The sequence below is a fragment of the Python bivittatus genome, unplaced genomic scaffold (genome assembly GCF_059951505.1).
Source record: "Python bivittatus isolate LINGU-HERP-01145 unplaced genomic scaffold, Pbiv_v1 ctg000020_np1212, whole genome shotgun sequence".
Taxonomy (NCBI): Eukaryota; Metazoa; Chordata; class Lepidosauria; order Squamata; family Pythonidae; genus Python; species Python bivittatus.
Window position 1 is genome coordinate 47,970,684 of NW_028277030.1, and position 12,678 is coordinate 47,983,361.

At 38.1% G+C, this 12,678-nt stretch overlaps 1 long non-coding RNA gene across 4 annotated transcripts in view; it reads left to right on the top strand.

The window, feature by feature from the left end:
- Nucleotides 1-5,073: 5,073 nt before the first annotated feature.
- Nucleotides 5,074-12,678, top strand: part of LOC148217053 (uncharacterized) — a 43,289-nt gene continuing 35,684 nt past the window's right edge. For 2 of the 4 annotated variants that reach the window (XR_015795703.1, XR_015795706.1), the window contains exon 1: nt 5,074-10,528. This is a non-coding gene — a long non-coding RNA (uncharacterized LOC148217053). The remainder of the gene's footprint in view (nt 10,529-12,678) is intronic. The other 2 variants (XR_015795711.1, XR_015795705.1) reach the window with 2 other exon arrangements.

Here is a 12,678-nt window from a genome sequence, read left to right on the forward strand (position 1 = left end):
TACTCTTGGGCATAAAGATGTTGGAAGCTGTGTGTTCCTTTGCAGTATGACAATTTTCTATTTCAATTTTTAGCAGAACATTAAACATTTTTTTTGGTTTTGTTTAAAAAGACCAGGTGGGGTAGAGATCCTGGCAGAAACCAGTGGAGATATCTATAAGCATGCTGTTGCCCATGGGCACCATTTTGAGAAAGCCAGTCTTAGATCCTAACTATTTTTAGGATTTCAGTGAATGTGTTTGTGCATTTATGTTTTATCTGTTTACATAAGCACACATTGAAACATAAAAATACATAGAATCTAAGACTGGCATTCTCAAAATGGTGACTGCATAGGGTTGAGAGGCTTCACTGCAGCACATTTGTTGAGGGAGGAGGGGTCATGTGATGAATCTCTCAGATTTACACAAAATTCCCCTGTGCTTAATCCACCATAATGGTAAAGACATAAGCGGGATCTTTCCAAGAGAAGGAATGCTGTTTATTTTACTGGAAACAGAGATGCTATTTGTTTATAATATAAAGCAATGAGTTATTAAATTCTTGTATCAAGTTCTACATTTGTCAAGCGCTGGGATTAACAATTGTCAGCTAAGATCTTGTATTGGCATGATTGGTTGAGAGTTCTTTTTCAAAAACAGAAGAAAGACTTGTGTGTGTAGTTTGTGTGTGTGCTGGGGGGAGGTTAGTGAGCTGATTTTCAAAGGGATGATCTGACAGCTTAGAATAAATTATGCTGGGATTCAGTCCTGAGTATCATAATAAGAAACAATGAAATGGAACTTTATTAAAGCTTGTCTTCCTAGCACTGTCTTCATTTTAGTGGATGGTGGTCTCGCAGTGGATAATTATGCTCCGTGGAGCTGTTAACAGCTAAACAATAAGTGGTACCTCTTAATACATGCCGCATTTATTATAGCATCTTTATTTCTATGTAAGATGTGCAAACACATCATAGGGATGAATCTTATGTAATCTTATGTACCATGTTGGTGGCAGGATTCAAGCTTCAGGTACAGATTTGAAAGTGCAACCTATTAAAAGTCTCAGCTGATACTACTCAGACCAGTATCATGTTTTTGGCCAGTTCATAATATATTACCATCATGCAGTATGGAAAAGCTTGCTTCACTACGAAGCACACTGATACTGGGACTCAACAGAGATGATCATTCTATTGCACCTTTATCATACATCTTAGACTGATGGTGATAATATTCCCTTTATCCATTGGCAAGACAATTCAAAGTGATTACACAGCAAGATACTTCACTCAAGAACGGTTTGGTTGTAGATTCAGGCAAATAGCTTGCCACGGCTTTTTTTTTTTTTTCCATACATTGTGGTAAATTAATGCAAGAGAGCCAGTCTGGTGTAGTGGTTATGGCATCAGGTTTGAAACCGGATGACCAGGAGTTCTAGTCCTGCCTTTGGCACGAATCCAGCTAGGTACCTTTGGGCCAGTCACTCTCTCTCAACCCTAGGAAGGAGGCAAGAGCAAACCACTTCCAAAAACATTGCCAAGAAAACTACAGGGACTTGTCCAGGCAGTCACTAGGAGTCAAAACTGACTTGAAGGAACCAAAATCATCATCATCATCATCATCATCATCATCATCATCATCATCATCATCCATGGAGCAATGTTGACAGACTCTACTTACCAAGGATTATAGGTGGACATGGAATGTTCAAGTACACCAGGCTGCTGAAGAAGGAAAAAGGGCATTGGAAGAATATCTGAAGGACAGTGAAGATGCACTGAAGCAAGTACACCATGAAGGCTTACTGAATACTGAAGAGACCAAACTGGCCTACAAGAAAGACCAAGTGAAGAATAGGAAAGAGACATGGCAAGGCAAAGTATTACATGGCCAGTACACACACACACACACACCCAAACTAGCAGGCAAAGACCTGGCAATGGCTAAGAGCAGGAAAGTTGAAGAAAGAGACAGAGGGGCTAATTCTGCTGCACAAGACCAAGCCTTAAGAACTAATGCATACAAAGCCAGAATTGAGAAGACAGCAAATGCCGTCTGTGCAAAGAAGCTGAAGAAACAGTGGACCACCTAGTTAGTTGCTGCAAAAAGATCACACAGACTGATTACAAACAACGGCATGACCAACAATGGTGCATTGGAATAGCTGCAAGAAATACCATTTGCCTCCAAACAAGAACTGGTGGGACCACAAAACAGACAAAATAATAGAAAATGAAGAAGCTAAAGTGCTCTGGGACTTTAGAATTCAAACAGACAAGCACCTGCCACACAACACCCCAGACTTAACAACAGTTGATAAGAAAGACAAAGAAGTCTGGATAGTGGACATTGTAATACCTGGAGACAGCAGAATAGAAGAGAAAGAACTGGAGAAAATCACAAGATACAAAGACCTGCAAATAGAAATAGAATGACTATGGCAAAAGTAAGCAAAGATAGTTCCAATAGTAATAGGCACCTTGAGTGTAATCCTAAAACATCTGGAGCATCACTTGAAGACCATCGGCATCAACAAAATCACCCTCAGTCAATTGCAAAAGGCAGCTTTTCTTGGAACAGCTTACATCCTGCGATGATACCTGTAACACCATCCAACAACATCATCTGCCTATCCCAGGTCCTTGGGAAGGACTCGACAGGTGGATAAAAATGCCGAATCCAGTCTAAACATCTGGCTGACTGTGCGACCAACAATAATAAAATTTAAACTTGTATGCTGCCCGAAGATGGAGAATGTTTGGTGGCTATATAGTACTGAGGATCTATTAGAGAAAAAGGGAAAATGGGGATGGAAGGGAATAATGGAAGGGAATTGTTGTGACTATAATCCACATCGTCGAGGAAGAGATGCTCTGGGTCACATACACAGGAAGCCTGATACCCCAGCCTGCCTTCCCTTCTTTTTAGAAAGAACTTGGTGGATTCAGCTAACTAGAGATAAAAAGTCCCCAAACCATGGCAAACCTGGCTTAGAATTATGCATTAACAAAGCCAAAGTTAGTAATTGAAATACAACGCAAATTTCCAGTTTCTCTCAAAAGTCAACGTGAGGTTTCATTTTGTTTCACTGAGGTACAGAGCTACGAAGACCATTCTGAAATCTCCAGAAGCAATCTGCAGATTTAAAGAGATAGATTTGTTTATTACAAGTGCTTCTATGTCCGTTCAGTCATACGAGTCTAAGAGTCTAACAGCGTAACAGAATGCATATAATACATTGCAATAAATAAAAAACAATAATAAATATAACCATAACCATAACAATAATAATAATAATAATAATAATAATTCATCACCATCATTCTATGTAGGCCATGGAAATCTTCACCTTAGTGAGTTGTGCAGTAACTGTATACATAAGTCTTCATTAGTTGATTTCACGCTGAAAAAAAGGACTGCACCATCCCAGGCGTTTATGTGAAAATAAGTTCATTCCTAGATATTTGTATTGCTACTATTGATATTAGCACTACAACTATTGACTGGGGATATCTCAGGGAATAGTGGAACTGCAGTTCTGTACATGTTGGCCCTCTTCCATAGCTGCTTCTACTGAGAAAGGGAAGTGGTGGTGGTAGCGGTGGTGGTGGGGTGTCTGATATTTCTATGGATAATGTTAAACATATGGAGCCCAAGTAGCATTATATTTTAAAAGCCAGAAAGCACTAAATATATTTTACTTTCATAACAGCTATTCAGGATATGTAACATTGTCTAAAGCAAGAAAAAGGGGAGCTCTTAAACTGTTTCATGGTTTGATGGCCCTTGACATTTTATCCCCTCTCCCTTTGCTCTTTCTGTCTGTCATTTAACCAGTTATACAACTTATTGCAAATTAAACTACTCTAAAATTACTGAGCATAAGCAGATAGAGGATCAGGATCAGGAAAGAGAGAACAAGTTGGAAAGATTTAGATAGCATTTACACTTATTTATTTCTCATGTTTCCCTTTTAGTCTCTGTTCATCAATTAGAAAAAAATGTACTATATATTTTATACAATACTATATTCTGCATTGATCATGCTCCATCTCAAGTAGAAGTCTGGTTCTGGATTACACATTTTAAGAAAGATTGAAAGAAACTGAATATGCTTAAAGAAGGACAACCAAGTTGATCCCTAACAACGAATGACGAGAGACTGAAGAAAATGGCTATGTTACAGACTGAAGACTGTAAAAGGTTATGGCAGCACTCTTCAAGGACCTGATGGATGGGCTGTCATTTGGAAGATAATCAAGACTTGTTACAAAACACCCCAGAATATAGGACACAGAATAACAATCTTAATTTACAGGAAGGCAGATTCTGGTTGAAGACTTCCTAATGGTAAGAATTGCTTGATTGCTTGATTGATTGCTTGATTATGTGCCATCAAGTCATTTTCAACTCCTAGAGTTGACCACATAGATAGATTTTCTCCATGATTATCTATCCCTAACCTGGTCTTTTAGGTCTTCTAGTGGCAAATGATAAGAATAGTTCTACAATAAAACCAGTTATCAAGGAACAATAAACCAGGGTTTGTGCTTATGGCAACTAGCACTTAGCGTTCAAGGAATTCTTCTATCTGAAATAGCAGCAGCTGGGGCAAGAATCTCAATGTTAGCTACATCCTGGCTTCTGCAGGGATACCTTAGCCTTCTGCCTGTGAGTAAGCAACTTCCTTGTTTACAGAGAGAATGGAGTCAGTAGAGCTAAGTGAGAGTCAGTAGAGCTAAGTGGGATTCTATCCCAGGTTTAACCCCATGTATCCATCTTCCACAGACTTATCCACCAGCCTGTTGCCCCATTGCCAGAATGGGCAGGCACACATTGGAAAATTGCTAGAGACAAATGGTTGCAATGAACACTAAGATAGGCATGGTTAAGTCCTACAGTACTCATTTCAGTGGGAATGGAGCTAACAAAGGAATGGATTGAACAGTGGTTAACTCGTGCACGATTCAAGTACCTAGAAGTTGCTATCCTAGTTGCAAGTAAGTTCCAATGAAGCCAGAATTAAAGTAATAGGCAGAGGTATCTGCAGAGAGGTGGGGGTGAGGGTGGGGGCAGTCAAAGAACAAAAGCAATATAGTGCTGTTGTGATACAAGCTCCATCTCTTTTTATGTGTGTTGGATGTTACAAGTATGTATGAAAGGGGCAATGCTTATGTCACAATAGCACAACACTGCTGTTGTCACTGACAAAAGGTTGACAAAAGGTTCAGATCCTGCAGATGCCTCTGACAAGAAAGACATCATACGCTATCATACGTGGAGTATATGTGTACATACAGAGAATGCCTATTGCTGATTAGACCACTTTGATAGTTGGAAGTGAGGAAGATTTAAGGCTCAAGGACCCAGCATCGAGTGTTCTTGGAGTGGCAGCTAGAGCAGCTAACACTCTTCAGGTCTTGACAGACTTCCATGTAAGCTGGCACTTTTAATCACAGCAGTGGCATTTAGGATTGAGGTAAGGCACCATGTAGGTGTAACACAGAAGCAGCACGGTAAGCGTAGGATATAGAAAGATGGTGGCTTCTCTGCCAATCTTAGCAGCAGGGAAATGGCAATTCTATTGCCTGGAAGCAGTGATGCCGAACACTTTAATCTTTGGGCAGGGCTAGTGTTTTAAAGTGAAAAATGGGAGTGTTAAGTTTATCTTATATTTCTGAGGGCAATACAAAGTGAAAAATCATGCAGCTTAACATCAGTGGTTTGGTTACTGAATTTTGTCAGGAGTTCCTTGGGGCTGCAAAATCAGGGGTTCAGTGATACATAACATTAAACAGGTCAATTCATTATCTACATATTGTATCTACAAAGAACTCTTCTCTATTAAATGCTAAAAATCCCTTTTTTATGTTTCTATGAGGTGGTAGTAGTACTCTCACAAAATGCCCATTTTCAGATATTTTTAGATACCGCTAAGAGTTAAACTGATTCAGAACAATCCAGGGGTCGTGTGTAATTGTGTCATTCAATTATTGGAAAAGCTTTGGCAAGGGGGATTAATTCTACCCCTCCATCCCGTGTACCCTCCTCCTAATCTGTTGTGGAGAAAGCACACAAGTGGAATGGTGGAGGGAAAGTGAAGAAAGGCTCTGATCTCTTGATCAGAAGTCTGTTTATGTAACATTGGATGTGGCCCATCATCTGATCTTTTCTTTCTGTTTGAAAAAAGTCACACTTGTGTTTAGATATTCTTCAGACTCAGATGTGAAATCATTACATTTTGTCTCCCCAAAATATTCTGCAGGCTCTCTTCCAGTTGTTCTGCTCTGATAATAGTCTAGAAAAAAATAACTTTCTCCCCTAAGCTAAAACTGAGTTCTGTAGAATGAGGTATATCTTAAAGGTGAGCTGGATATTTTGGGTCAAACCATGAATATTATATTTTAAACTCAGGAGCCCAAATTTTCACTGACCTTAGTATAATCCCTGTGATGCCTGTGGAACTACATGGGCCATAAGTTAAAGCAACATTTGGCCTGAAGCATTTGTGTCTGTTCAGTGTTTCCCAAAGAGACTTTCAACATTCTTGTTGATGAGGTTCACCAGAAGGCTTTCAGCTCTAATAGTATACTGGAAACAATACTTGCTATTGGGACCAAGGCTGCTTAATTACATACGAAGCCAAACTTTGTGGAAGAACTGAATCAAGTCCAGTGGAAATTTGGAATCTGACATGAAGATTTCTCTGAGCATTATCTCATTTCATCATCATTTGTCACATTTACACAATGATATAAATGGACAATAACATGAGTCAACTGGTTGGAAAATGCCATATGGCTGAATATGAACTGTTTTTGAGAGTTTAAAATTCCAGAAAAGGTTGTTCCTAGTTATATTTCCATGAAAATGAGTTGTTGTTTTTTTAAAAAAGATATTGGATCTTAATTATTCCAAAACTTATAACTAAAAAAAAATCAATAAAAACAAAAACAAAAATAAAAAAGCACAGAATATATTTTCTTTACATAGTCTTTCTCAAAGTGGTGCCCTCCAGTATGTTGGACTGTAGCTTGATCAAATTAACTGGGTGTTTTGGGAGTTATAGTCCAATACATTTACAGGAGATTAGTTGAGAAAGGAGAAAGTTGAGCAATCATAATAAAAATATTGTTTAGGACATAGATACAGATGTTACAATTCTGTCATCTAAAATGCATATACAGTATATTTACACATGCCATTTAGAGCTACAGAATACAGAGTTGAACTGAAAATCATTGGTAATTCAGATGAATGGATAACAACCCAGTTCATAAATTTTAGATGTCTTATTTTCACATATAAAATGTATACACATTACAAATTTTACATAAATATATAAACCACGTAAACATTAATGTCTATTATTTTCACATATAAAATGTATACATATTTATATTTATACATAAATATATATAATAAGAAATGTGAAAGTCTTGCTACTTTTGCTGGAAAATTATGCAAATGTTAAAGTTATCCAAAAGTAAAATTAGTTACATAATGGATTTTGCAATGCAATTGTTTCATAGATAGCTGCTTTTCTCCAATGTTGCTCTATAACCTCGTTCAAATGTCTTAAATTTTATAAACTATTAAGGACCGCAATCCTGCACTAGCTTAAGATGAGAATAAGTCCTGTTGAATTCAGAATAACCTTTGATAAACATGCTTACACTTGTATAAGTTGTCTTTTTGCATGAATTTTTCATCTCTGAGTGAAATGTGATCTAATGAGATATGTTAGAATTAAAAAGATTGATTTCTATTGAACGGATTAAAATGCAAGAAATGCACATATTGCAGTGATACATAATGTTTGTTGATGTTCTTGTTTGTTCTTGGTGAATGTTTGGCAGATTCACTTGAGCACTTGGCAAAGGTGAAAGTATTGAAATTATCAGAAGTCATTTCAGAAATAGATGACATGCTTTCAGAAGTCAAAGTCCATTGCACTGTGTAACATTTTGTATACCTCAAATTTGTATATGATTTGGCAACAGAATGTATAAAAACCCTGATTTCTTTTTTCTTTTCTTCCATAGACATAAGATTAAGAAGTGAAAAAAACAAAGCGGGGACTATTAGCTGTAGGTTTTAAAAAACAAGAGTGAGAGAAAAAGAGCATTTCCAGAGCTCAGAGTGAAAGGCTGTTGACAATGGCAATCAAGAATGACTAATAACTGGTCGTTGCTGATCATTGTCAGGTTTTTGCTGTAAAACATCAAGAGTGTGAAACAAGATTATTCTGGGGAAGAAAATACAAGCAGCAGAGGAAGAAGAGCAAACAATACAAGGTACTTTACAGGTTCAAGGAATTGAGGAGGAGATGGAATTACAGTACAGTTAGGAAGTGGTATCTCTTGGGTTCACCATTATGTTTATCATTACAATACTGAACGTATTATTTTATTCACTTTATAGAACAGTACTACTTAACTGAGCCCGCTCCTCTCAGCATACTGTAATCCCACAATTTATTTGATCCATGTATCAATTATGGTGTGCCACTGAGACTGAAGATTCCTGCCTGTTTGTTGAAGAATGATTCCCTTTGAATTCAAGGGGACTTCTGAGTAAGTATGTTTCAGAATGGAGCAGGGAATTTGAATTAAATTCAACCAAATGCATCTAGACAAATGTCTACACTTGTAATATTCTTTAGTTTATTTAGAGTTCTTCAGAATAAATCAGAGCTCCTCAAAAATTCCAAGAGTTGATAGTCTAACACATTTACTTTATTTATTCACTTTATGTAGTTATTTATTCCTCCCCCCTCCCCCACTTCAAATTCTTGCAAGAATATCTGTATCTTCAAAGCACATTTTCATTATCCAACTGCTTTCTGGGGTATATGCCAAAGGTTCCAGTTAGGCTTTTAAGGCCCATTAATTTCCAAGTCCCATCATCCTCACAACTGGCCATACTGACTAGAGCCGGTGAGAGTTGGAGTTTGATCATACATAGGGGACTATTTCCATTGGTGCATCAGATGCAGCCCTTTCTAAAGCAGGAGGCCTTAGCAATAGTCACTCATGTCCTTATTACTTCAAAGTTGGATTACTACAACATGGCCTACAGAACCGCCTTTGAAGACTACTTGGAAATTTCAGCGGGTGCAAAATACGGCACGCTGTATACTGGCAGGTAAGAGCAACTAAAGCAATCCTACACTAATATTTAAAATGCTGCATTCATTGTCAGTTTGCTTCCTGGTACAATTCAAGGTGCTGGTAATATGTATAAAGCCCTCCATGGCTTAGGTCTAGGCTACTTAAAGGACCATCTTCTCCAAAGGGAATCTACCAATTCAATCTATCCATCCATGAAGGGATGTTCTTGGTTTCCCTTCCTTGACAGACTTAGGGGAAGGACCTGGAAAAAAAAAAAATCAGTAGTTCAGTAGTTCAATAATTGCCCTACCTCTTCCCTGTGAAATCTGAATGGGCTTATATCCCTATCTTTTCACAGAGGAACAAAGAACTGGCTGCTTAAGACAGCATCTGGAAATTAAGAGCCATGGCATGGATTGTTTTTAGCACACGTCTCTCTTTTCATCATGCCTTGTTTTTATATTATTGTTTAATATTAGTTTTATGATAATTATATATATTTTTTGAATTTTTATTTGGACGTTGGCAATCCAGAATCTCCGGAGCTGGCAAAACAGAGATATTAGTCAAACACACAAACAAATGCTCAATGCTGCTCTAAATAATTATGATCCACCTTAGATACTGGATTAGAGCGCCCATAATTCACACCTAGTATGAACTCATCTAGAAGGCATTAAATTGAGGAAGGCTGCTCTGTGCAGACAGATTGTTACTTTTATTTTATGCATCCTTGTGTACTAGGTCCCTGAAGACTTTGACATACCCTGGTTTTAACTTTCTAATCTTTTGAAGCCTATCTGCATCATGTTTGCTGCTGCCAACTTTAGAGTCCTGAGAACAGGCATTAAACACAATTTAGTGTTCCCTCTGGCTGACCTATAAAAGAGTGCAAAAATGCCATTTGGAAGCACGCCCTGCCTCCTGAGCTGCAGCTCCTGGGGAGGGGGAGATGGGGGAACACCATTCGCCCTGTCTCTCCACAAATGCGGAAAAATGTTATGGCCATCCCCTGCATGCTTTCAATTCTGTTTCTGTTTAAAAACCACTGCAAGCTATGATGTATTCATATTTTTGCAACTAGGTATTTTTTTACAATAGCTCTGGTGTGATTGTTTGTAATGTGGTAACAGGAGTAGGGGAAAACTGATTGATTTGGACAGTTTTGGCTGTTTTCATATCCTCGCAATTTGGGGGAGGGGAATACTGTAGGCCAAGCAAAGAGAGTAGAGTGAAACTGACAAGCATTTTGACTATTTCCCTCTTTAAATTTCTGGAAAACTCTTTGGGAAACACTTGGTTCCACAATCCAGGCCTTGCCATAGGGACATGTCAAGAAAGGGAGTACAGGGAAGCATCTTAAAAGCTGCGGAGGTTATCAGCACATCATACTGCAGAGGAAATTATGTTCTACAAGCAAATTTTGAAAGTGGTAGGTGACAAGGTTGGGAAAGGGTGGAATAGATTTTGTCCATTAGTAGGAGATTCTAATTACTCAAAGTGTCTATATACTCTTCATTGAAATAAAATAAGAATCCGAGTAAGATATTGCTATAAAGCTTTCTTTAATGTGATTATACCCCTAGCCTTGTGACATGTGGAGCAGTGTAAGTAATTATATTCCTTTAGTGTTTCAGAGAAGTCCCAGTGATTGTAATACACGCTAACTTCATCTTAGCCACAAACTAGTGTGTTTCTAATTTACAAATCTGGCAATTTTTCAATAAGTTGTTGCACTTTGTCTGATCTGTTCTCAAAATACGGAAGTGCTTGAAGCATGACCACCTGCAATAACAGATTACTGTTCCCTAAAATATTGTCCTACACCTACAATGCAGAGGCGCAAAGCTTCTCTTAAAAAAAAAATCTTTGTTATTTCTTTTTGCTAAAAAAAGAAGAGGAAACTGTCCCAAAGAAAAGCTAGTTTTCAGCAGCTTCTTTGTTCCCCAAATCAACTGGCATCAAAGTCTAATGAAAACCTGTTTGCGGACACTGGATCTAGTCCAAGGTACACTATTGGCCTATGCTAGATTCCTTGGGGACATGACTCATATAAAAAACATGAGGCTGTCATCATATGGCTGGTGGCTCCAATAAATCAAATTTACTTTGAAAATTGAAGCATAACAAAATTTTATTAGGTGAAACTTTGGCATTTCTCACAGCCGTCTTGCACATATATATTTTTGATTACTTGCAGCAGTTTAAAAGTATGCCTCAATCCTATTCAGAAGAACAGAGATCTCAATGATACCTTTTTAAAAGGTTTTAACTGGTGGCAATGGGAACTGTTAGTGTATGTATATTAATGTTTGTGTGTTTAAAAATGCACTAAATAATAGTATGGAGAGACTCAGTGCTTGTTTGACTTTGAGATTCTTTTCTTAAAAATAAGTGCTTCCCCTCACCACCCAAGAAGGGAAGCTGTTATTTTTGAACTATTAGGGAGAGTGAAGCAGCCCATTCAGACGTTAGGAAGCAGCCGCCTCATTCACATATCTGAAAAGGAATCCCTTCCAAATTGTGTCCCAGTTATGATAACTTGGAGTTTCTTGACTCCCAATCCACTAGCATCCATAGAATGAAGACTTTGTACACAAAACACTAGGCAAAGTATATGGGGGGGGGGATGTTTGTAGGTTTTCTGTCTCTTAGAAGAAACTTGCCCTTAGGCACTGTTATCATCAAAAAGCCCTAGGCAACAGAAAAGTCTGTACTGAGAGATGCTTCTTAGAAGGGTCATGCAAACATCACCTGACACAGGGGTTGCTGTAGATGTGAGGGGTATCTTTCTTCTGATTGGAATGGACACATAATCCCATCCTCTAATGGAAGAACTTTGTAGGCTTTGATAAAAGGCTCAGCGAAGATGTAACTTGCCAGAAGACTGAGGAAAGTATGAGTAGGGATCTTTGAGGTGCCTATGGTCAGCTTCTTTATGGTGGGACTCCTTGTGCAACAAAACACCTTCAGATTATCTTACTACACAGAGTGCTTCAAGAGCATTCCCTTCTAGCTTTTTGTGGTTGGCTGAGCCATGCCCCACATCAACCCCAATTGTACAAAATCTATCAATGTTTATGTAGACGATGAGACTTCTAGGTTTTTATATGGAACTCTAGAACTCAGTAAGAGGTTTACAGTTTGAGGAGTGTTTGTAGAATTCAGAAGAAAGAGGAGGTGGAGGAAAAGCTGGTTCTGCAAAATATCTAAGAAAGAAAAAGAAAAGGACTTCCATTCATGATCTTGGATCTCCAAAAAACATTGAATGATATTGCATGATCTGATCAAATTGTGATGTTTCAGGGATGAGGGAAGAGTCAATGTGCTCTGCAAGCCGACAATACAACCCTGGCATTGCCAGTTAGATGGATCAGATAACAAGTGATGGGAAAGACTTGTGCTTCAAGCCTTCAAGAGCTGTTACCTAACAGAATAGAGAACACTGAAATAAGGTGTACAAGTAGTCCGATATAAGGCAATTTCTTACGTTTCTAATATAATTGAACCAGAATTTTATATAGTCCCAATACCTACTTTCCAAAGCACTAGTAATTTTCATGATCAATACAATTCAGATTG